The sequence below is a fragment of the Lathyrus oleraceus genome, chromosome 7, assembly GCF_024323335.1.
Source record: "Lathyrus oleraceus cultivar Zhongwan6 chromosome 7, CAAS_Psat_ZW6_1.0, whole genome shotgun sequence".
NCBI classification, from domain to species: domain Eukaryota; kingdom Viridiplantae; phylum Streptophyta; class Magnoliopsida; order Fabales; family Fabaceae; genus Lathyrus; species Lathyrus oleraceus.
In genome coordinates this window covers 296516282-296543538 of record NC_066585.1, presented here as the reverse complement: position 1 = coordinate 296543538, position 27257 = coordinate 296516282, and the positions used below count along the sequence as shown (strand labels likewise).

Here is a 27257-nt window from a genome sequence, read left to right as displayed (position 1 = left end):
CATCTATGTTAAAGGTTAAATGGAATAATGAATCTCCCTCTGTCCATATTGAACATTTGGATGAACCTGCGTATTGTCTAGCAACCGAGGAAGAGTCTGATGGTAAACCTTGGTTCTATGACATCAAGAGGTATATTGAGAAGCATGAGTATCCCGAGAACACTTATATTACAGATAAGAAGGCCCTGAGAAATATCTCAACCAAAATTTTCTTAGGTGGGCATGTGCTCTATAAACAAAATTATGACTCAGTTTTCCTCAAATGCATGGATAGACACGAAGCAAGCTGGATTATAACAGAGGTCCGCGAAGGCTCCTTTAAGACTCACTCTAGTGGAAATATGATGGTCAAAAAGATCTTGAGGGCAGATTATTATTGGATGACAATGGAAGTTGATTGTTTTCCTCATGTGCAAACGTGCCATAAGTGTTAAATCTATGCAGATAAGATGCATATGCCACCAATGCATATGAATGTAATATCATATCCTTGGCCTTTTTTGTGTGGGGGCATAAATGTGATTGGACGCATTGAACCAACTGCTTCAAACGAACGTCAATTCATTTTGGTAGCCATTGATTACTTTACTAAGTGGGTGGAGGTTAATTATTAATCAAATGTCACCAAACAAGTGATTGCTCGCTTTCTGAAGAAAGAAATCATTTGTCGTGAAGGGATTCCCAACAAAATCACTACTTATAATGATTCAAATCTCAATAACAATATGATGAAAAAGTTGTGCAAGAGCTTCAGGATTGAGCATCATAACTCATCGCCATATCGTCCGAAGATGAATGGCGTTGTCAAGGCAGCAAATCTGAATATAAAGAAGATTGTTCAAAAGATGGTGAAGACGTATAAGGACTGACATGAAATGCTACCTTTTTCTTTACATGGCTACAGTAATTCAGTATGAACTTCAACTGGGGCAACCCCTTCTCTCTTGTATATGGCATGGAGGCAGTGATTCCCATTAAAGTAGAGATTCCCTTCATGAGGATCTTAACAGATGTTAAGCTTGATGAAGTTGAATGGGTTCAGACGAGGCTTAATCAGCTCAACCTTATTGAAGAGAAGTGTCTGGAAACTCTTTGTCAAAGTCAGCTATATTAAAAGAGGTTAAAGAGGGCATTTGACTAGAAGGTCGATTCATACAGATTCACGGGGCAAATGGACCCCCACTTACAAAGACCATACTTTGTGAGAAAGGTTTTCTCTGGAGGAGCCTTGATTCTCTCAACTATGGATGGTGAAGATCTTGCATCACCAATATACGCATATGCAATCAAAAAATACTTCGCCTAAGAATAGAACCACTCAGTCGAAAACCCGAAAGGGTGACTTAGGCAAAAATGGGCATCCTGGTGGACCACAAAAAGAAAAGGTCCAGGAAAAAATTAGGGATAAAATCAAAAGAAATGAGAAAACCCGCTAAGTTGAAAACTAGAAAGGATGACTTAGGCAAAAAAAGGTATCTCGATAGACTGAAAACCCGAAAGGACGGTCTAGGCAAAAGTTAGGGATTTAAAAGACCAGAGGTTGCGGTCTGTCAAAAATATGTGAAACTCTCACTTCAAACATGGGAACCCCGAACGGGAAGAATCGATCCAATCACTCTTTTCAAAGGAATAATACAAGGAATTTCGAGGATATAAGGGTTATAGGAGAACCAGAACTCAATGGGAATCCGAGTTTTTCTCATTGCCATTGTATTTTTACTTTTTTTGGCAATTACCTCTTTTAGGAATTACTTCCTCATGTAATTACCCATTTACGGGCCAATTTCTCATCAATAGAATTTCTTTTACCAAAAAGTGCTCCTCATTTTATTTTGTTTGCTTGTTTGTGAAATGTGAATTTGTTTTTAATAAACAATGCATTGAAAATTTTGGGGATAATAACAAAAGCATTTGAAAGAAAACATAAATTTACTTTGATTTTGAAATGATTGAATGGTGGCTACGGTTTCCAAATACTGCTCACGGTACGCCGAGATCACAGTGGTCACTTTGACTTGGAAGGTTACGAGATTCATCATTCTCTCAGGGTAGTCATATTCATCTTACTCATAATCAGCATGGGGCACTAGATGATCCATACTTGTCTCATCATTACAGTGGTACCAGGATGCCAGGATGTCAGGAAGTCAAATCCTTCTTTCAATGAACCTTAATGCCCAACTTCCGTTGGCATCTCAGAAGATCTAACCACCACTAAATCTTACTTACCTATCACAAAAGCCCGAGCATACATCGACATCTTCCATAAATAACCATTATTGCATAATATTGCATCATGAAATGCGTAGCATATTCCATCGAGATTGAGCATTACACCATGCAAAATCAAACATGCATAATGAAGGAGAATAGCGATCCAAAACGCAGCGGAATTTAAAATTTCTCCTTTAGAGATTCTTACGAATGGACATGCTCAGTGATAGAATAGTACCTCTTGTGACGGTTGAAACCTTTGATGCAGATCTACGGAGCGATCACAAACGTTGAACGACGACAACGCCTCTACTCAGTCCACACGAACGGATTCCTTCAATCTCAGTGCTAACTGTTATGAATGAAGGCTTTGAGTGAGAGAGAGAGAGAGAAAGAGAAAACGAAAATGCAAACGCAATCAATGCTTCTGCACAAGGGTTCTATTTATAGAACCACTTGTGTGGGCTTCAAGCTAAAAAGCCCACTTAAGTGTATTTGGCCCATATCTTATAATATGCCCAAAATCACTTAAGCGCATGGTACCTTACCATATTTCATATTCTACTTAAGTACATCGTACCTTACGATGTTCTACAATTCACTTAAGTACATTATACCTTACGGTGTTCCTTAGTTACTCTATCTCTCATCAATCCGTCCTTTATGTGGGACCCTGTAGGTTTTTGCGGCATTGGCAATTATATTAAATCACATATTTAACATAACAAACAGTGAACGGTATCTAGCAACACATCACTGCTACCCAAGACACGAAAATGTCATGTGATCTGACAAATCCTTCTATGATAATACTTATGTGCATAATTACCCTTTTGCCCTTATGTCTATATTGAACACAAGGCATAGACCGTGTCATCCTTGTCTAGTTCAATATTGGGCCCATAGACATTTATCCTGTTACGCAGGATGGGAAAATTCTATCTAGGTCACTCATGTCCCTCAGCAGGCTTCGTGGAGTACCCATCAACTCTCTTTATGGTTATCTAGTTACGGACAATGTTTGATCAGCAATAAAGCACTCGACTCTACATCTAAGGTCCATAGTTGTTTCAGGTCGAAGAGTGGTTGATCGCGACTTTATGAGTCGAAATTGGGGTACAAACTGCAAGTGCACAGTTCTATCGCGTAGTTTTAAAAGATATCGATCCCACAGGGACTTATGAATCGATATACCGTTATCTAAGGTTACTTCGTAAAGCTAAGGTGAATAATGGTTGATTGTTTGGGGGCGAAGCTAAAAACTAAACTAAGATCTAGATTAAATATTAATAAATCGGATATCGGTATGTAGTTCGTCGTAATTAGGGAATCAATTCTTTGTCGGTTTCTTGGTTTTAAAATAAATCGTTTCAGTTAACTTTATTGATTAAAGGTTTTATCTCAAACTCTCGCTCTGTTGAATAAACCATGATTTTATGTTAATGTAGCTGTCACTTATAATTAAGTCAAAAACCACTTTTTGAAAGCAATAAAGTTGCAGAAACTCTTTTTAGGAAAACACTGACCGTTTTAAACACCCTTATCTCAAACTCTCGCTCTGTTGACTTAGGTTATACAATTAAACCCGAATGCTTAACTCTCGTCCTCACATTCAATCTTTAAGAATACTTTTTGGAAAAGGTCAGAATTTAATTAACTCTAAAACTTGCTCTCGCCCTGATCTAGAATTAATGCCTAATTTACACTGTCCAGTTAAAACCTCAAACTCTCGCTCTATTGATTTTAACTTCTTTATGTCTTTTACTTTTGTAAAAAATTCTTGTTATTAAACCTGTAAATTGAGACCGTAAAAAGATTGATTTTACTTTTAAATTTAATTAGACCGACTTAGTCTTGATCCCTTATTCCGCTTACTTTACATACCGATATCTAGGCAAATTAGCCAGACATACTAAACAGACAAAAATACATATCATGCATAAACAGACTCATCCCAGGCAGATAATATAAATAAGTAATAAAACAAAGCATTAAATAATAATTAAAGAACCTGAATGCGTTAAACAATAGTCTTGAACACTCCACCACAAGCCGGTAGGATTTGTTCTTGGATTCTTCAATTAAACAACGAATTAAAACGAAGGGAATAAAAACTAGATTCTAACGTAAGGTTAGATCCGGTAAAAGTTGCACAATAGTTCCCGGTGTAGAAACTATTGTGCGAAAAGAATTAATTAAATGCTAGAAAGGAAAATAGAATTGCAGAAAGGTAAAACAATAAAAATTCTGCAAAGTAATACTATAAAAATATGAGCCTAAACTGCTGGAAGAAAAAATGCGAAAACGGCAAAAGGCGTGGAAAATCTCCGAACCCTGAGCTTTCCCAATTAGCTGCTATTTATACTGCTACTTGTGTAACTGCTTTCCAAGGGTTTCCGTATACACGATCTTTTCGTTCCGAGGGTCAAGAGTGGAAATAGCTTTCAACGTGGTCAGTTGCGTTCCTAGTGCCAAAAATATAGGGGAATGGTGTGACGTCCGTCACAGGAGTGTGCTTAGTGTGACGCTCGTCACAACCTTTGTGACGCCCGTCACAGGCACAACGTGCGCTTTCTTTGGGCTGGGCTTGGTCTTTGTTATTTGTTTCCTTTTTATTCCTTTTTACACCTCCTTTTCTTTCTTTTTTCACTTTTGCTTCAAAATGGATACCTGACATAAATAGAAAGGAAATACCGCATAATATCTGATAAAATGAGATAAATTAAAGTAAATGATAATATAATCTAATTGAATTAAGTCCTAAAATGTGATATAATTTCATGTTATCAAACTCCCCCATACTTAGATCTTTGCTTGTCCTCAAGCAAAATTCAGTATAGAACTCGTATTAGAAATTTAGCCAGATGAAATTTCAAAACACACATCAATTCGTAATAGGTTGCAAGTGGATTTTGTTTAGAAGCAACTTGAGTTAAATCTCGATATCAACAACTACCGTCACAACCTAGATAACCCTGCCTCGTGCAAATCAGTTCAAGTACACTATGATAGCCATCCTAGTTCTTTTACTCTTATTTCACCCGTTTTCATTCTAGCGAAATCACATTAAGCCCTTTATCTTTTCGCGCACATAGTGGAGTAACCGGTTAGTGATTATGATTCCCTTTTAGCTGGAAGTTCTGGTACATAAATCGGATAACTTCGTTATTCAGCCCATTGCAAATTGCGGGGGATCGAACCGTAGTCCGCCCTACCAAGTTCAGTACCAGATACCTGCTGAACCAACTCATAATGGATCTTTCATATTATGCTTTTGTATGATCTGCAACCTTTAGATTAAATGATCTGGTAAGGATCACCTAACTTAATTAGTGCATTTCCTGATATATTTTTTGTTATGTTACTTTGGGAATCGTCCACTTATATTCATCGGTTCTCCACGTAGTTTGCTATTAAGATGGTGCTGACTTCTCGTATAAACTACTTGGGGTTACTATAAAACTAAAAGTTCAAGGGATTGGTATAATAGGTACTTATCCTGATCTAACGTGTTGGGTTCGTTTAGAGTGTTTGGCGGTAGTAGTCTTTGTCTTGATTCGACTCAAGATCGATAAGATGAGCAACCTTTATACTTATTGGGTGTTGAATTTTTGTTGTTGTGGCTCATGAAAGTTTGAGGGAATAGATAATGGATTTTTTTTATTTTTTTTATAATATAATAAATAAATAATAATTAAAATAGCAATGAAAGGAAAGGTACATACTTGAAGAAATGGAAATAGAAAGAACATGGTTTCCCCCCCATACTTAAACTAAACATTGTCCCCAATGTTTTAAGGAAATGAAATACAATATGGAAAGGAAAGAGAAACTACAACTAAGGTTGTCTTCCGCCTCTGGTTCTTGGACCTGGTGATCTCTGACGTAAGTCTAAGTCGTCGAACCTGCTGAACAACTCAGTAAACCGCTGGTCGGTTATGGCATTCCTAGCATCTTGTTGTTGTTGCATTTGATGCATTATCTGCATCATCTCGACATTCTGTGCCTGCATACCCTCAATAGCATCTATGATGTCGTCGTTGGTTGCAGGCCTTCTTCGTCGACGACGTTGGGAGGATGAGCCAGTTGCATTGCCGGAAGGGTTGAGCGAGACTGACTGTTGTGTAGGCGGACGATCACCTTGCTCCATTGCTTCAAACTCGTCTGTGTGCGGGTTTGTTTGTGAAGGCTCGGTGGCTTCGGGAGCGTTTAGATCATAGAGGTGGAGGTCGGGGTTTGTGACATCAGTTAGGGCGATATTTGGTAGAACAACGCTTGGGACTGCCTGGTTGTTCACCATAAGATAATATCCTCCGCCTACTCTGTTCTTAATCAAGCGGCTGGATCGACAGTAGCTGATATCCATAGATAGGGGAGGTAGAGATTCTAAAGTTTGGAGTTTATCCCCTAGGTTTAGGCCAAGTGCTATGGTGGTGATTAATCCACCAATTATAAAAGGTTGCCGGCCTCTAGCACATAAGGTGCGGATATGATGAAATAGAAAGGAGGCGGCGTTTACCTGAGTATCTGGTTCGAAGACGCACTGGAGGAAGAATAGCTCCTTTGAGTTGACCTTGCTGTTGTTTGGTCTTCCAAAAACTGTGTTTTGCAAGATGCGGATAAAGTACCGGATAGTGGGGTTATGTATATGGGAGAGAAGGAGCTCTTCCCAGTTGTAGGTATCTATACCGGAAATTTTCTTAAAAAGGCCGAAAACGCCAACTGTGTTCCAGTTTGAGTTTGGAGGGATTCTGGGGTGTAGCAGACCTTCTATGGGGAATTGTAGCATGGTACTCAATTGGTTTTGGGTTAAGGAGTACTCGGTGTTAAACATACGGAAGGTTGCGGTACCGGTTAAAAATTCGTCTTCACCGGCGGAAGTGGTGTAGTCGTATGAACTTAAGAATTCTAAGGTTAGGGAGGGGTAGGTGGGTTGATTATGAGTGCAAAGGAAGGTTAAGTTGGCTTGACGGAGCATCCATTCGATACCTTGGAGTAATCCTAATTGTTGTAAACAAGTTAAATCGGGGTACCTGGTGGAAACGACGCCTCGCTGTTGGAAACGCTCGAATTGCTCCCTTTGGTAATTTTCATCTTCGGATCGGAAGATGATATTTCCAAAATTCTGATTTCCCGCCATTGTGATGAATGAATTTTGAAGGGGTGATTTGGAAAGAAAAGAAATGTATTTGGTAGGAGAGAATGGTTTGTGGTGAATGAAGGAAGGTTTGGAGGGGTATTTATAGGAGAAGAATTTGGAAGTTGGAAAGAAAAAGTGGTTGAAAAGTAATTAAGTGTGGTTGAATGGAAATTAATGGGGAAGGTAGAAAGTAAAAAAAAAAAAGAAAAGAAAGTGTAACGTTCGTCTCCAACGGCTCCTTAACGTTCACTAGTCTGAAGGGTGTTACGCTCGTCACAGGGGTGTGACGTTCGTAACGGGCACTTGGCGTGCCGTCCGTTATGGATTGTGTGACGCTCGTCACACATTCCATTTTGGCAAGGTTTCAGTAGCGTTTCACAGAATCACTTTGGTAAAGGATTTTATTTTTGTTATTTATTTTGTTTTGTTTTGCTTATGATTGGTTTATTCTGTAATTTAATTTATCGTGCACGCTTAATCTGCTTTGCATAATAATAAGTCATAGGTAGCAACAGTAGAGCATAATAGCTATTGCATAATAAAATTAAATAAACAGCTTCAATAAAATGATCATAATGTAATACAGGAAAGGAAAAACAATGAAATGAAAGAGAAATAAATGTGAACATGAATTCAAATAACATTAATGAATAATCTAACTTAAAACTAAATAACTTAGAAAAATAACTAAATTCTATCCCTCTGTACGATCTCTGGCCGGAGGAGCAAAAGAGTTAACACGATGTATCCACTCGTGAAACTGATCTGTCATACTGCTCATGTATCCTAGAACTTCGTGTCTCATGTTAGTAAATTCTCCTCTAAGGGCGTTTTGTTCTGACATCAAAGCTTCAATGGCGGTGTGATAGTCAGTTCCGGGCATATGATGTCGGAGGTCGGATATGGCTGATTCTTCGGTCTGAACAGGCTGAGGAGGAGGGTCAATATCATAATAGCCGGATGGTGTCTGAGGGTCAGATTCAGCATGAGGGATCTGGTCATCATAAGTCTCATAGTCATCACAAATCTCATAGTCCTGGATGGATTCAGTGGATCTAGCAGGAGTGGGAGTTTCATTCAGGTTGTAGAGCCAGTTACTGCGGTTATGAATGCTAGTCCTAGGATCGGGCATGGTGAATAGGCAAAGAACCTGGTTATCAATAATAAGCTCAAACTCGTCAGACCCTAGGTTTGCTATAAACATAGTGTTGAAGAGGAAGGGTATACTCATAGTAGTAATGCCACAAAAAGGGCTTAGGCCAAGCATAGGCTGACGTAGTCCAATAGCATTACCTATCATAGTTATCAAACCGCCTATTTTAATGGGTGCTCGCTCATCCTGGATAAGGTGGTCCAAATTAGCTAACATAAAAGTGGCACCGTTTACTGGACGGTTCTGGGAAGCACAAAATATGATGAAGAGTTCATCACATGAAACTGAAGTACTATTTGGCTTCTTCCCAAATAAAGTGTGGGTCAGGATCTTATGGAAATAGCGAAAGGCCGGGTTGTGTATGTTTCCAGAGAGAAACTCATGTTCTTCAGGCTCATCATTTCCAGTCAGCTTACCCCAAAAGTGTTCAAGTTCTCTATGTTCAAAAAGTTCTTCCTGGCTTACTGTGAATGTGTCAAAGGAGGTAGGAAAACCCAAAAGATTGGTAGTCTCTAATATTAAATTGGTACTCCATATTGAACATTCTGAACTGGATAAAACCTCTTCTAATTCCTTTTCCATGGCTGGGTAGATAGATTAATGAGCTAAGGAATTCTAGTGTGAGTCTCCGGTAGGTGGTGAAATGTCTCAGGATAGGGGATGTCTCCCATCCTATCTGGTTCAGCAAATACAGGACACTTTGTCTAAGTCCAAGGGCAGTCATAGCCCAATCATCAGCATATAAACTAGGTAGCATCTCTCTAGTGGCTAGTTCTTCAAACTTTTGTTTCTGAGCCATTCCTCTGAATTTGATACCCATACGATCAAAATGTCCCATCTGGTTAGTGTTAGCTAGAGAAAAGAAAACATGAGTTTTAGTCAGGATTTGGCCAAATGCCGAAAGAAGAAGAAAAAATTATTATATATATTTTTTTTTCTTTTGAATTAAAATAAATCAGGAATTAATACTAAACAGAAATTAAAAGAATAATTGAGGGAAAAAAAATATAGGAAAATGATAATAATAGAATAAGAAAATAATTGTGGGTTGTCTCCCACTAAGCGCTTTGTTTAAATGTCGCAAGCTCGACAAAGAAACTGTTAAGTATAATCTATAGGTCCTGGGGGCATTTCGTCTAAGTGTAGGATTTGCGAATCTCCATTGGTTTCCGCATAATGATAGTGTTTTAGACGTTGCCCGTTTACGGTAAACGGTTCTGTGGATTTGCCTTTAATTTCTATTGCTCCACTAGGGAAGATGTTAGTGATATGAAAAGGTCCTGACCATCTGGATCGTAGTTTTCCCGGGAATAACTTTAGTCTAGAGTTAAATAAAAGGACTGCGTCGCCTTGCTTGAAGATTTTCCTTGATATACGCTTGTCATGCCATTATTTTGTTCTTTCTTTATAGATTCTGGCATTTTCATAGGCGTCTCTTCTGAGTTCTTCTAATTCGTTTATGTCAAGGATTCTCTTTTCACCGGCGGCTTTATAGTTTAGATTCAGATTTCTAATAGCCCAATAGGCTTTATGTTCTAATTCTACCGGGAGGTGACAAGATTTTCCATAAATGAGCTTAAATGGGGTCGTCCCTATGGGGGTTTTATAAGCAGTTCGGTATGCCCATAAAGCTTCTGGTAATTTCAATGACCAATCTTTCCTTGAAGTGGCGACCGTTTTTTCTAGTATTTGCTTGATTTCTCTGTTAGATACTTCCACTTGTCCACTGGTTTGAGGGTGGTAAGGTGTCGCTATCCTATGTCTCACTCCATATTTAAATAGTAATTTTTCGAGTACCTTGGATATAAAGTGCGATCCACCATCACTGACTACTATTCTTGGGATGCCAAATCTCGGAAATATTATATTCTTAAAGAGTCTAGTTACTACTCGGGTGTCGTTTGTTGGGGAGGCTACAGCTTCGATCCATTTTGATACGTAGTCAACTGCCACGAGTATGTATTTGTTACCGAAAGAGGATGGAAAAGGTCCCATGAAGTCTATTCCCCACACGTCGAAGATCTCTACTTCCAAAATACCTTTTTGTGGCATCTCGTCACGTCTAGATATGTTTCCCGTGCGTTGACATCTGTCACATTCCTTAATAGCCGCATGTACGTCCTTCCATATAGTTGGCCAATAAAAGTCGGCTTGTAGGATTTTAGAGCAGGTCTTGGATGTACTTGTGTGTCCATCATAAGGAGCGGAGTGGCAGTGTTGGATTATATTTTCTACCTCTTCTTCGGGTATACATCGACGTAAAATACCATCGGGGCCTCTTTTGAAAAGTAAGGGATCATCCCAGTAATAGTGTTTTATGTCGTAGAAGAATCGTTTCTTCTGCTGGTAAGATAAAGTAGGTGGGACTATTCCGGCAGCTAAATAATTGACGAGATCAGCGTACCACGGTGTGGCAGATATAGCTAAGGTGGTTTCTACTTGCATGTCGGAGTTGTTCTCTTCCAAAGTAGCTATAAGTTTGTCGTACGAGAAATCATCATTAATTGATGTTCTTTCCGGTTCAAGGTTCTCAAGTCTGGAGAGGTGGTCAGCTACTACGTTTTCAGTTCCTTTCTTGTCCTTGATTTCTAAGTCGAATTCTTGTAGCAACAAGATCCATCTTAGGAGTCTAGGTTTAGCATCCTTTTTTGTTAAAAGGTACTTGATAGCAGCGTGATCAGTGTAAACTATTATTTTAGCTCCGACCAAGTAAGAACGAAATTTATCTAGCGCAAATACCACTGCTAGGAGTTCTTTCTCGGTAGTGGCGTAATTCATTTGCGCTTCATCCAGGGTTCTGCTTGCGTAATATATAACGTGAAGCTTTTTATCCTTTCGTTGTCCTAAAACAGCACCTACAACATAATCGCTGGCATCGCACATTATTTCGAATGGTTCATTCCAGTCTGGTGTCTGCATTATGGGTGCGGAGATCAATGCTTGCTTAAGCGTTTGAAATGCTTTTAAACAGTTATCGTCGAATATGAATTCGGCATCTTTCATCAACAGCCCGGTTAAAGGTTTAGTTATCTTAGAGAAGTCTTTGATGAATCGTCGGTAAAAACCGGCGTGTCCTAAAAAGCTTCGTACTTCTCTCACGGTTCTTGGGGGTTGAAGATTTTCGATTACCTCTATTTTGGCTTTGTCTACTTCAATTCCTCTGTTCGAGATGATGTGTCCTAAAACAATTCCTTCTTGTACCATAAAGTGGCACTTTTCCCAATTAAGTACTAAGTTTACTTTTACACATCGCTCAAGAACTCTTTCCAGGTTTTCAAGGCATTCTTCGAAACTTTGTCCGTATACAGAAAAGTCATCCATAAATACTTCCATGATGTTTTCGAGAAAGTCGGCGAAAATTGCCATCATGCATCTTTGAAAGGTTGCAGGGGCATTACACAGACCAAACGACATTCGTCTATAAGCGAAGGTACCAAAAGGGCACGTGAACGTTGTATTTTCTTGGTCATCAGGGTGAATTGGTATTTGAAAGAAGCCTGAATAACCGTCTAGATAACATAAATGTGAATGTTTTGCTAATCGTTCTAACATTTGGTCAATGAATGGTAAAGGGAAATGATCTTTTCGGGTTGCTTTGTTTAGTTTCCTATAATCAATGCACATTCTCCATCCTGATTCGATTCGTTTAGTTATAGTTTCCCCTTTTTCGTTTTCAATAACGGTTATGCCTCCTTTCTTTGGTACAACGTGCACAGGACTAACCCATTTGCTATCAGATATAGGATATATAATACCTGCTTCCAATAACTTGGTTATTTCCTTCTTTACTACCTCACTCAGGATCGGATTTAGTCTTCTCTGGTGTTCCCTAGAGGTTTTACAGTCTTCTTCTAACATGATGCGGTGCATACAAATAGAAGGACTTATTCCTTTAAGATCGGTGATGTGGTACCCTAGTGCGGTTGGATACTTCCTTAAGATATGTAGGAGTTTTTCTGTTTCGAGTCTTCCTAGGTCTGCATTAACTATCACAGGTCGTTCAAGTTCTAAGTCTAGGAATTCATATCTCAGATTTTTGGGAAGTGTTTTCAGGTCAGGGGTTGGTTTGTTAAGACATTGCGTAGGATCCGGTGTTATTGCTAAACATTGGTTAGATCTATCTTCTACAAGGCAGTCAGATGATTTATCTTCTTCTAACTCTGCTTCTTTTATGCATTCATCGATGATATCCATGAAGTAACATGTATCTTCTATTGCAGGTGCTTTCAAGAATTGGGAAAGAATGAATTCAATTTTCTCTTCACCTACTTCGAAGGTGAGTCGTCCTCGTTTTACGTCTATGATTGCACCGGCAGTTGCTAAGAATGGTCTTCCCAGTATAATGGGTGTAATATCATCTTCTCTAATGTCCATAATTGTAAAATCAGTGGGAATGTAGAATTGACCTATGCGTACGGGAACGTTTTCAAGGATTCCTACAGGATATTTGATGGAACGATCTGCTAGTTGCACAGATATTTTGGTTGGTCTTAATTCTCCCATTTCCAGTTTCTTACATATGGATAAAGGCATCACGCTAATTCCGGCTCCTAAATCGCATAAGGCTTTGTCAATGACAAATTTTCCTATGTGACAGGGTATAGAGAAACTACCTGGATCCTTGAGTTTAGGGGGCATGTTTTGGATTATAGCGCTACATTCGGCAGGGAGTGTAACGGTTTCGCTATCCTCAAGTTTCCTCTTATTAGAAAGGATTTCTTTTAAGAATTTAGCATATGAGGGCATCTGCGTAATAGCTTCGGTGAACGGAATTGTAACGTTTAATTGTTTAAGGAGATCAACAAATTTTCTAAATTGGCCCGCATCTTTGGTTTTAACAAGCCTTTGAGGGTAAGGTATAGGTAGTTTGTAAGGTGGTGGAGGTACATAAGGTTCCTTCTTTTCTAGGGTTTCCTTATTACTCTCTTCCTTTTCCTTAGGTTCACTTCCCTCAGTTGATTTCTTAGGGTTTTGGTTTTCTATCCTTGGATCAGACGGTCCTTCCACTTCCGTTCCACTTCTTAATATAATTGCATGAGCGTGGCTTCTCGGGTTAGGTTGGGGCTGTCCAGGGAATGTACCAGTTGGGGCAGCAGTAGGTGCTTGTTGTTGGGCTACTTGTGATATTTGTGTTTCCAGCATTTTGTTATGGGTAGCCAAGGCATCTACTTTGCTTGCTAGTTGTTTAAGTTGTTCGCCAGTGTGTACATTCTGGTTTAAGAAATCTTTATTGGTTTGTTGTTGGGAAGCTATAAAGTTTTCCATCATGATTTCCAAGTTGGATTTCCTAGGGGCGTTATTGTTAGGCATGGATGGGTTCGGTTTCTGATATCCCGGAGGTATAGTTGGGGCTTGATTTGGAGACTGTCCAGGGGCGTACAAAGCGTTATTGCTCTTATATGAAAAGTTTGGATGGTTCTTCCAATTTGAGTTATAGGTGTTCGAATAGGGGCTTCCTTGAGCATAGTTTACTTGCTCTGCTTGGATTCCTGTCAAGAGTTGACAGTCCGTAGGAGTGTGGCCTTGGATTCCACAGACCTCGCAATTCTGAGTTATAGCAACCACGGCGGCTGGAGGTGATACGTTTAGACTTTCAATTTTCTGGACCAAAGCATCCACTTTTGCGTTAACGTGATCAAGGTTACTTATCTCGTACATGCCAGTTTTCGTTTGAGGTTTTTCCACCGTTGTTCGTTCGGTTCCCCACTGATAGTGGTTTTGGGCCATGCTCTCGATAAGCTGGTAAGCATCAGCATAAGGTTTGTTCATTAATGCACCACCTGCAGCGGCGTCTATTGTTAACCTTGTGTTGTATAAGAGACCATTATAAAATGTGTGAATTACTAACCAGTCTTCCAAACCATGGTGTGGGCAAAGTCTCATCATGTCTTTGTATCTTTCCCATGCTTCGAAAAGAGACTCGTTGTCTTTCTGTTTAAATCCGTTTATCTGGGCTCTTAACATAGCTGTTTTGCTTGGCGGAAAGTATCGGGCAAGAAAAACTTTCTTCAACTCGTTCCATGTGGTGACTGAGTTGGAAGGGAGAGATTGAAGCCATCTTCTAGCGCTATCTCTTAATGAGAAAGGAAAAAGACGAAGTCGAATTGCCTCTGAAGTGACACCATTAGCTTTAACAGTATCAGCGTATTGGACAAATACGGATAAATATAGGTTTGGATCCTCGGTAGGATTTCCAGAGAATTGGTTCTGTTGCACTGCCTGCAACAGCGAAGGTTTAAGTTCGAAGTTGTTTGCTTCGATTGCGGGCGGAGCAATACTTGAATGCGGCTCATCTTGCGATGGAGCGGCGTAATCTCTAAGAGCACGAGCTGGTTCTGCCATCTCGGTTATCGAAGGAAAAAGGTTTTTGAAATCAGGAAGTTCTATAGGAGGGAGATTGTTTGCAGCACGATATTCCCGAATTCGTCGTAAGACTCGGAGATATAGCTCGATATCGTTGATTCGTAAATATAGCGGTTCGCCTTGTGAGCGAGTGCGTGGCATACAAATCAACGAAAGAAAGAAATGAAGAAAAAGAAACCTTAGTCTCTACAGCGTAACGGAAGAGTTACGATATCGATTAAATAAAAGTCCCCGGCAACGGCGCCAAAAACTTGATCGCGACTTTATGAGTCGAAATTGGGGTACAAACTGCAAGTGCACAGTTCTATCGCGTAGTTTTAAAAGATATCGATCCCACAGGGACTTATGAATCGATATACCGTTATCTAAGGTTACTTCGTAAAGCTAAGGTGAATAATGGTTGATTGTTTGGGGGCGAAGCTAAAAACTAAACTAAGATCTAGATTAAATATTAATAAATCGGATATCGGTATGTAGTTCGTCGTAATTAGGGAATCAATTCTTTGTCGGTTTCTTGGTTTTAAAATAAATCGTTTCAGTTAACTTTATTGATTAAAGGTTTTATCTCAAACTCTCGCTCTGTTGAATAAACCATGATTTTATGTTAATGTAGCTGTCACTTATAATTAAGTCAAAAACCACTTTTTGAAAGCAATAAAGTTGCAGAAACTCTTTTTAGGAAAACACTGACCGTTTTAAACACCCTTATCTCAAACTCTCGCTCTGTTGACTTAGGTTATACAATTAAACCCGAATGCTTAACTCTCGTCCTCACATTCAATCTTTAAGAATACTTTTTGGAAAAGGTCAGAATTTAATTAACTCTAAAACTTGCTCTCGCCCTGATCTAGAATTAATGCCTAATTTACACTGTCCAGTTAAAACCTCAAACTCTCGCTCTATTGATTTTAACTTCTTTATGTCTTTTACTTTTGTAAAAAATTCTTGTTATTAAACCTGTAAATTGAGACCGTAAAAAGATTGATTTTACTTTTAAATTTAATTAGACCGACTTAGTCTTGATCCCTTATTCCGCTTACTTTACATACCGATATCTAGGCAAATTAGCCAGACATACTAAACAGACAAAAATACATATCATGCATAAACAGACTCATCCCAGGCAGATAATATAAATAAGTAATAAAACAAAGCATTAAATAATAATTAAAGAACCTGAATGCGTTAAACAATAGTCTTGAACACTCCACCACAAGCCGGTAGGATTTGTTCTTGGATTCTTCAATTAAACAACGAATTAAAACGAAGGGAATAAAAACTAGATTCTAACGTAAGGTTAGATCCGGTAAAAGTTGCACAATAGTTCCCGGTGTAGAAACTATTGTGCGAAAAGAATTAATTAAATGCTAGAAAGGAAAATAGAATTGCAGAAAGGTAAAACAATAAAAATTCTGCAAAGTAATACTATAAAAATATGAGCCTAAACTGCTGGAAGAAAAAATGCGAAAACGGCAAAAGGCGTGGAAAATCTCCGAACCCTGAGCTTTCCCAATTAGCTGCTATTTATACTGCTACTTGTGTAACTGCTTTCCAAGGGTTTCCGTATACACGATCTTTTCGTTCCGAGGGTCAAGAGTGGAAATAGCTTTCAACGTGGTCAGTTGCGTTCCTAGTGCCAAAAATATAGGGGAATGGTGTGACGTCCGTCACAGGAGTGTGCTTAGTGTGACGCTCGTCACAACCTTTGTGACGCCCGTCACAGGCACAACGTGCGCTTTCTTTGGGCTGGGCTTGGTCTTTGTTATTTGTTTCCTTTTTATTCCTTTTTACACCTCCTTTTCTTCCTTTTTTCACTTTTGCTTCAAAATGGATACCTGACATAAATAGAAAGGAAATACCGCATAATATCTGATAAAATGAGATAAATTAAAGTAAATGATAATATAATCTAATTGAATTAAGTCCTAAAATGTGATATAATTTCATGTTATCAGTGGTATACACCATTATCACCATGAGAATAACTTATGACACTTTGCATAACTTTCTATATAGTATTCTCATAGCGGGTCAATCCGGTATAAATATTACTCTTAATATTCATCCCTATGTTTAAGACTTGATAACTCCTTATCCATGATTCATGAGATGTGATCATCAGTCTATATACATAATAGTCTTAATGCTTTAATGTTATCCCATTTCACAATAAAGCTCGACTATGGATACTTTAAGAATAATGTCCTTATGTTTAATGTGATCTCATGATTAAGTCATACTTGATACATTAAACGGACTAGCTATTCTATGGACTTTATTAAACAAACATAATAAAGAAAAAGCCTTTTATTATTAATAAATAATTCGATACAAGTACCAAAAGTATTGACCTCTAGGGCTTACACCAAACATAAGTTGCATGAAAGTATTTCTCGAAAGCACAAGTAAATCCTCGGTTGGGATGATTTTGTTTCCCCAATTGAGGATATCATCTCCATAGAATCCTGATTGGTATTCCCCGTAAGGTTCCTCGAAATATGTCTTCTTTATTTGCCTTTTACAAGTATTTGTGACCTTTCGTCAGTTACTTACCTTTTGTAAGTCCTCCTTTGCAAGTCTTCTCTACCTTTCGCATGGAAAAGATATCATTGATTCAACCTACATTTTAAAGTATTTGTTGCCTTTTGCACAAGAGAGTTACATTTTTCCTTATCCCTTTCCTTTGGCATTGGAAACATATGTTTCAGCTTACCCGTTAGGAGTACCCTCTGCCTTTTGCAAAAGGAAAACCCTTTTATTTCCTTACTTGCCTTTTGCAAGTTCCTTCAGCCTTTCGCTCGAGGATTCATATTTCCAAACTTGCTTACCTTTTGTAAGTATCCCCTACCTTTTGCACAAAAAGTTATCCTATCAGTTATCTGTTGTGAATCCCTTATTGCATTTTGCATAAGAAGATCTTACTTCATCCCTTACTTGCTTTTTGCAAGTCTTCCCTACCTTTTGTGCGAGGAACATCCATTATTTCTTTTTGCATAAGGAATTTTAGTTGCTACTCATTTGCCCTTCATCATTGTTCCTAGCCTTTTGCTAAGGAATTATCCTTGCCTTTTGCAAGAGAATACCAGTTTATTCCAAGCTTTTTCTTAACATTTTATTGAGAAATTTCCGTTGCCTTTTACGTGAGAAATCATATTCACATCTAGTTTTTCTTCTTAATCTTTTGTTAAGGGGCTCTCATTACCTTTTGTATGAGAAACTGATCAAGTCAACTTTCTTCTTGACCTTTTGTCAAGGACTTCTCATTACCTTTTGTATGAGAAATTGGCCAGTTTATATTTCTTCTTGACCTTTTGTTAAGGAATTCTCATTGCCTTTTGCGTGAGAAGTCATATTCATTTTCATGCGCCCCTTAGCCTTTTGCTAAGGAGTTCTTATTACATTTTGTATGAGAAATTCAATCCCCAACAGACCTTTTGTCGAGGAGTTCTCACTACCTTTTGTATGAGAATTTCACTCCTGATTATCCTTTAACCTTTTGTTAAGGAACTTCTCATTACTTTTTGTATAAGAAATTCACTTCCAGATTTATCCCTTAACCGTTGGTTAAGGAGCTTCTCGTCCCCTTTTGTGTGAGAAACTTGTCCATCTTTCTTCTTAACTATTTCTTAGGAAATTCCCATTTCTCTTGCTAAGAGGTCCTCGTTACCTTTTTGCATGAGAAACCATATCCCTAGTGAAGTCGTCTTTCACCCTCATCTTTCTTCTTGACTTTTTATTAAGAAGTGCTCTTTGGATTTTGTATGAGAGATTGCGTTCATCTTGGTGTGCTTTCTTAGCCTTTTGCTAAGATTTTATCATATTCCTTTTGCATGAGGAAATGTCATATCCCTTAATTTTCCTTTTGCAAGTCTTCTCTACCTTTTGTGGCGGAATGTCAAATCATTACCCAGTCAAGTCACTTGCCTTTTTGCAAGACATCTCTCTGCCTTTTGCAGAAGATCTCAATTTACCTTTATATGCTCTGTTATTTGCCTTTTGTAAATACATGATTTTCTTACCTTCGTGGAATCCTGCAGGAATATTTCAATTACCAGTACATGTTGAAACTTGTTAGTGGAGGCAAAGAAAGGAAAAAAAGAGAAAAAAGATAGAAGAGAAAGAAAGATCAATCATATAGTGCATACATGGCATATTGCATACGTCATGCATGTCTAACATCTCTTTACACCTGACCCATTCTCATCGCATATATCTCAGCTCATCCCCAACAGATAACCATATACAAAAAACCTATACACCGTTCATTAAAATAATTTCCCATTAATACCCTTACCTCATATTTCATTCATTCCCTACGGGAAAATTTCTTGGTTATTTTGGTATTTAATCTACTCCTACCTCGAATGTTTGAAAGTTATTGTTATTCATACCCTCAAGTCCGAGAAGATTAAATAGGGGCAATTGTCATATCCCAAAATTTGCCCTCCCTTTTTCATTTTCATCTAACCTTTTGGTTTAAATTCATTTGTGTTCATGAACATCCATATCATCTAGTGTACTGACATCATCATAGATTCAAAGGTTTAATGTTGATTATACTTAATAAGGAGCTAGGGTTTGCTTGAGGATCAAGCCCTATGAGTTATGATGATACAACCATTGTGGAGAGCCTGTCATGGTGATCAAGGTGAAAAACCCTAGTTGTTATGAGCTTAAGGCCTTGGAGGTTGCATATTGGTTTTCATTCCATACCAAACCCTAATCCTTGATCTTGGAGTTGGTGAACCTTGTAGCTTACGTTGAGGTGGTGAAAATCCTATTTGTGGTTCATAGCATTGATACATTACTTGTTTTGGTTACTTCTTAGTTTGAGCCTCTTGTTTGTTACTTGGCTTTGATCTTTGACCTAATTAAAACCCCATTCCATGGCTTTCCATGTGATTGGTCTAAGACATGCTTACATTCATTCACGTTCCACTCTTTGATTGCATTGGTCTCATTTGATCTAAGTCATACTTCATCTATTGGTTCTTATGGTCATCATTTGGTCCAAGTCTCATAACATTCGTATTCATTATTCTCATTGTGTGTCAAGTTTTAATTTGAAGTCAATTGGTCCAAGTTTCATTGTCTATTTGGAAAATCATTTCATGATCATTAGGTTTCAATTTCATTCATTCATTCAAAGCACTTGTTTTCAAATTGGTAGCATTGAATTTGGAAAATGGTCATTTTATTCCAATCGTTTTATTATATCATTAGAACATTATTAATTAAATAAAATACATTACATTATTGTATTACACATTCCATATATTGCATTGAAAAAATTACAAAGAAATGTATCATTTTTGCATAAGTTAACTTTTGGTCAACTATTGACTTTTTGGTCAACCAGTTGACCAAGCTCAACTCATCATTTTAAAATCCCTAAGTCCTAATTTCCTTGGTCTTCAAGTTAGGATCATATTTGCATTATCTATCACCTACAAAAAAAAAGAAACCAAAAAACCACATGTCATTTCATGAATCAACCATGTTAATTTTCTAACCATAGTATGTCAATTCCAAACCCAATGACCTAAGCATGAAACACATTAACATTTTAAAACCATAACATATCCAAGAATTATACCATGATGTACACCTAACCAACCTAAACTATTTCAAACATAGCCCAACCACTATATAGATATATCATACTTCAAACAAACACCATGACCACGTACGTTGCCATTGTAGTACAAAACAATACATAACCACAACCATACAATCAATCCAACATAAACCACACTAGTATACCATAACAACACATGGCCATTTCATATTTCACATAAAATAGCCCATGCCTTCAAACCATTACATGCATTGCAACAAGTGAACACAAACCTAGAAACCACTTCTTGCAAGTACCAAATCTGCAGCAAGTGAGCACAACAACAAGTAAAGTCATGAATAGATCGAGCCAACCATCCTGTATCACAAATCCAAATTAATACTGCAACCACTTCACAACCCTAATAAGGCCAAACCATTCACCATGGCATAAATACAATAAACATGGAACAACAAACAATCAAGGAAGAACAATAACATTTCCAATTCACATCAAGCAGACCAACTGAACATCATCCAAATCGAGCTACAATATTTAACATAACAACAACTAATAGCAACTGACTCTTTCGATTAACATCACATTTAATAGAAAATTTGAAACCCAATTAACATCACTTAATCAACTAACTTTAAGTAATTAAAATGTCAGTTACAAATCAGTTACAACCACTTTCACTCCTCCTAACTCAGTTACCATACTCACTCGAATTTTACTATAACTCACTCATTTCTCACTCTAACTAACTCAGAGTTTCCAACTCATTTCATCATAACTGAATCTAACTAACTAACAAATTAACACCGTGAGAACTTCTAACAACTTTCCCTCTCAATCATCTAACAAAGTTAGATTGGTCTGTTAGTCCCCACCCTATAAATTCACATATTCATTCATTTTGCCTCATTCAGTCACGATTCATAAAACTCCAAACGAGTTCACCATCAATCTCTCTTTGCTTCTCACGAGCTCGAATCCTCCAAGAATTATTTCCCAATCTCACGTTTCACATGATTTCTAGAAGAAGTTTGGAGAAGAAGAAGAGAAAGAATCAGAAGATTCTAGATTATAGACATTCTTACCTAAATCCGACGCTGCTCCAGTGAGTTGTTTCCATGTTTTCTTCATCATTTCACATCATATGAGTTACTAGAATGTATAGGAAGGTTAGAGGAATCAAAGCCCTAGCCTATAGGACTTTAATTCTGAAAGAGAAGGATTTAATTTTAGTTTGAGAGATTAGGGTTCTTCAACTATTTGCTTTAATTCAGACTTGTGAGAAGGAATTGGCTTGTTCCATGGTGATCTTTAGATTCAGGTGGAGAAGGTGAAGAGGACGACGTAAACATCTTGGACATTAAGGCTTCACCACCGCTGGAGGTCGGGCTGAGGTCAGTGGAAGGATAAGCTACTCTAATCAAGTTTTTGAAATTTTAATTTCTAGATATCAAAACACAATGAACGTGTTCAACGTGTGTTTCTTTGGCATGTGATGTGCGTCCTGACTCACTTCATTCACCTTCAGCATTGCCTTGGATCACATTGGGATTTTTGGCCCAAGAATACGCTATTTGCAACTCCCTTAAGACTCACGCCCATGCTTCATTATTTATTGAGAATTTGGACCCTGACCTGGGCCTATATTAGTTGCACCTTTGTAATGCTGAATCATACCCCCTATTTGTCCTTTCTTTTTGCATTTTCATTTTCATTTTCGTTATATTTTTTTAATAATTGTTCATGATGATAGATAAATTAAATGATAGTTTTAAGTAGATTTTTTAACATGATTAGTGTTAATTAGAATTAATTGATTTCATTAACTCTTGATTAATTGTTAAAAAATGATTAGACAAAATGTGATATTATCTTAGTTCTTGATTTAGGTTAGACAGTTAATTGCACATGATGACTGTTGATTACATGATTTGATTTGATTTTTAATTCTTTCATGTTTTAGATTTTAATTCATGTTTATAATTCTTTATTTAGAAATTTAATTGATTAAGATTAATCTTGATCATAATCTTTTAAGGTAAATTGATCTTTTAATCATTGTTTCTTGTTAGAACTTTGATGTTGATTTCTCTGATTAAATTTCACCTTACCCATGACATGTTCCCTTATATTTAGGACTTTAGAATTTACTTAAGATGATTAATCCCTAGGGTTTTCTAGTCTTTATCTCTTTGTGCATGAATTTTCAACTGATTTTCCTCTAATTGATTAAGTTGATCAAAGTTCGATTTAATCAATTAAATCCTTTGAATGTGCTTATTTTCCCTATCCATTCAAGTGATCAAACGCCTTTTGATCACTTGACGGGATCGTTTTCCTATATTGGATGCACTAGATCTCAAGCTATCAACAAGTTTAAGACCTCACATTTAATACAAGTCAGGCATTACAGACAGACTTGATTGTTGTTCAAGCACTACAAAGGTTCAACTTCAACACTCGTGAGTCATGATGGAAATTGCACGTCACGAGCCTTAAGTAGTAGAGAAGGGATAATAGGTAGCATTCATATCCTCGTTTTGAATATATTTGGGTATGGTATGAATGACCCAGTTGCTCATAGTATTTACCTCTACTCGTTGGCTTTAGTGTAATTTAAATTTGATAATTAACAAGTCTTTCTACACAGATGCGACATGTAGATTGGAGATCGAGTTCTCAACCTTATGGGGTTTCTTTCCCCCTTCCTTTTATTTATTTCAGTAATACTAAAACCATTTTTGTGAATAAACTCAAAAACAATTAAAAATACGATTCGAATTGTACGCCACGAACCTTAAGCAATGGAGAAGGGATGAGAGAGAGCATTCTTATCCTCATCCTATATATCTTTGGGTACGAGACAAATGACCCAATTTCTCAGAGTATTCATATCCATTCATTGACTTTAATATAATTCAAATCAAGACTTTCTTTTCATAATAAAAGCAAACTTAACTCATCAAACTCATTTTTGGCTTCGGGCATCATCTTCTTTTCAAACCTTTTCAAAAAGGATATGTTACCTTTGTTTTACCGTGAATGAAGCTTAAGCCTTAATGTGTGATAATACAAGTAATGTTTAACTACTAGAGTGTGATCTAAGCGCATCCATTTTATCACAAACAAACAAACGCTTAAGTCTCCCTTGCTTCAGCATACAAGCAAGTTGACTTTAGAACGCGAATGTTAACATTGTTCATTAAAAATAATTAACGCATAGGTATTTTCTACCACGAACTACATAGCTATGAATTTATCACCACACGATAAGGATGCATAGGCATAAGGGATCAAATCCTTGGCAAGCACACTAATTACTATTTTATTTCCCCCTAATTCTTTTAACCATTTTCTCCTTTTCGCGAGTGATCTTTAGATAGTAACACATGTTCTTGCAAAGAACAATCAAAATGGTTCATGTTGAGTATAACAAATGTGAGGGATGTTAATACCTTCCCCTTGCATAACCGACTTCCTTACCTTGTTTTCTCCTCTCCTGGGTTTTATCAATGTTTTCCCTTTCCTTCGAGAATAAGTAAAGTTTGATGGCGACTCTATTGTATCTTTGAGCGTGCGATACGCTCGGGTATATTTTGCGTAGCTTCACCGGGAGCACCTAAAAGGGAAAATCACACTCATATTAATAACACCTCAAATGGCAGGTTGTCTTTATTCCAGAGATGCATCTACGAAATGTACTGAAACACATATTCAAGAACACAGATGCAGATTGATGCATATTGAAGTTAAAATTAAAATTGATAACTTAAAAGATGAAACATTACATAAATAATCATACATTACATAGATTAAACATATCAACATCGAGGTGGACGTTCCAATATCCTAATAATATCTTCGACAAATCTCGTTATTTTTGCATTCAACTCGATCGGAAATTTATTTTCGTAACGGAAAAATGTATTCCACATAGCTCTTACATCTACAACAATCTTGAGCCCTAAGTTATTGAACTCAATGTTCCTTTCTTTTCAGCTGAGGGTGAATATTACTCGAGCTTCACAATTTTTTATTACCGTCGTATGGTAAGAGCTCTTCCAATATGAATTACAGATCATCAAGAGGTCTATACTCAATAAACTTGAATGCAATCGATGGTTCCGATGTGTTAAAGTAGACATATATGGTATTCTGATTGATGTTCATTTTGATGTAATGTAATTGTGTAAAAAATATAAAAGGGATTTTGTATTTACACAAGGTTTAGACCAATATAACCCTTAGAATTTCTACCATGTACTAGGGAACGTTTCAGAGATACATCTCTGAAACCACCTTGCTTGTATTTTTTTAAACAGTCTGGGTGCGTCCAAAGATGCATCTTCGAAATCATCATGTTTGTATTTTTTTAAATAATTTAAGTGTATTCAGAGATGCATATCTAGAAACATCCAACACTGCAAAAACAAAAAACAGTGAGAAGCATAACCTATTTTTGAAAGAAAAATATTGAAATTTTTTGGGAACTGAAACATGTGTTTATTTATTTGAAAATGTATATATTTGATGACACCAATATTAATACAATATGACAAACACTAAAATAAACTAAAACAAGCATCGTCAGCTAAATCTATATCAATGGGTGGTATCACCTTTGACTTTTGTTTATTTGAGTCTCTCAATCTCGCTCAATTTGGTGAACTCTTACATCCTTTCTAAAAAATGATTCACCCATGTCTTCGCTTTTATGGACGAATGAGTTATCCACTTGAGTGATATCGGTGGTATAGGACATCCCGGTTTCAAATAAGCTTGAACAAAGTGTTATGACTTTGAAAGTCATCCAATACACATAATACAATCATTTGGATTTGGAGGTGGTGCAGTGTGCATTGGAAAAAATGATTATGAGAAATCGTATCCTGTAAAATTAATACAAACTATTTCATATACGTTTGCTATAAGATGACTCATCTTAAAGAAGCGCATTTGTTTATCTTCCGGTGTCATTTCACTTATGCAAGCAACACAAGATTCATAAATTGCATCAAAATTTTGTTTAGACATGTATAGTCACATGTATGTTTCTTTATGTCCCTTCAAATTTTTTATATGTTATTCGCAAACAAGTGGATGATCCTTTTATCCTTTACCGAGCAAAGCAGAAACAACTCAAAAACCACAGTTACCATAACCCTCAACATTGACGATTCGTTTAATGTATTTGTGCATAAAAATCGGTATCTCGTCGATGAATAAGGTTTTTGGTTGAGGTGGTGAAGGAGGTGGTTTGCTAGTGCGAGCTCCTTTGAAAATGCTTTTTATAGATTTTGGAGTTGGAGAATCCGGAAAAAGTTTGTCAACATGCTCAAAATATGAAGAAGACTGCATCGTTGAATTATCACACGGTGTTGGTTTGACCTTCTTAGGAGCACCTTTTGTTATTATCGATTGAGGCGATGGTTTCAAATGAGTGGTTTATGGATAAGAAATTTTCCTCAATTGCTCTTTAATGTGGAGTTTCATATTGTCATGGGCTTTAAAAAATGTCTCTTATATCCCTTCCCATTCGATCAAGATAGATATATTTGATTTATCGTCCTTCATCACACCATCATTATCAAACCTTAGCTTTTTCCAGTGATTACAAACATCATCAATTTGTATCGGGCTATCAAAATTCACCTTTTTTAAAATTAGACAAGCATATGGGAGCTCGTACATTTTCCTTAATGTACAACCACATTTTGTGCTATCATAACCTACATTCTCAACTCGTTTTTCTTCGTGAAAAAAAATTCAATTTGCATCGAGATATTTGTCGAATAACTGAGAATATAGTTTATTGTCTTTGAATGTTCTAACATTATGATGTTGCGATCAAATGATGTTTGTATCTCATTATGCTGATTTTGGATCATTTGGTGCACAGAGTCTCAATTCATACACAAATCACACATACTATTTCCCAACCAATTCTTCAATGTCGCATGGCCAGACTCAACTCGGTTAGTTGTTGTATTTTTGAGATGTCTAACCTGATCGGTCCAAGCACAAACAATCTTTTACTTCACCTAATCCAAAATTGTACTTTCAACAAATTTCAACAAATATGGATATTTCTCACACACCTTTTTGAATGTTATAACAACATCGACATAAAATTCTTTTATAGAATTATCAATTATTACAATCCATGCACCCATTAGTCTTTCCATTATGACGCTTGATTTGATAATTATTATGTCTTAGCCCTTAATTTGTTTCGTCCCAACCAGGGTTTAACTATACTTCTCAGATTCTTTGTGATGTGATACCTACAAAGTAATGCGTAAGAAGTAGGAAAGACATCTGCAACTGAATTCATTAAGGTGGTATATGTTAGCTTGTGATTTTCTTTACTTATTAGGAAAAGACAAATGAATGATGCATTAGTGAAATACTAAGTGTTAGCATTCATGGACGAGCGTTGACATTAATGACACGTCGACTAATACTTCTCGACTGACATCTCGAGATGTAGTTTGGAAGAATACCAAGAGTAGATCTTTAAATTTGGTTTGGAGGAGTCTCTGGATCATACCTGGGTAATCACTAAACACCATGTCGAGGACGAGTCTCTTGATAGACTCCAAAGACTTAAAAAATTGAGGAAACTAAAGACAGAAGAGATTTAACACCTCCAGCAACTACCTTTGACGAACAAGCAATTACTAGTCACTATGAGCAGTTGGAGAATGTGGGATAATGGTTTTAGCAGTTTCAAAGCCCTAGCAACGTGGCAATATGTCGGAAGATGAGTTGTATGCATTCGAAGACGTGTATATTCTTTAGGTGTAAATTGT

At 37.2% G+C, this 27257-nt stretch overlaps 1 pseudogene; it reads left to right on the top strand.

Moving 5' to 3' along the window:
- The first annotated feature begins 14364 nt into the window (after window positions 1-14364).
- On the top strand, window positions 14365-14464 carry LOC127109143 (uncharacterized; annotated as a pseudogene).
- Window positions 14465-27257: the final 12793 nt, after the last annotated feature.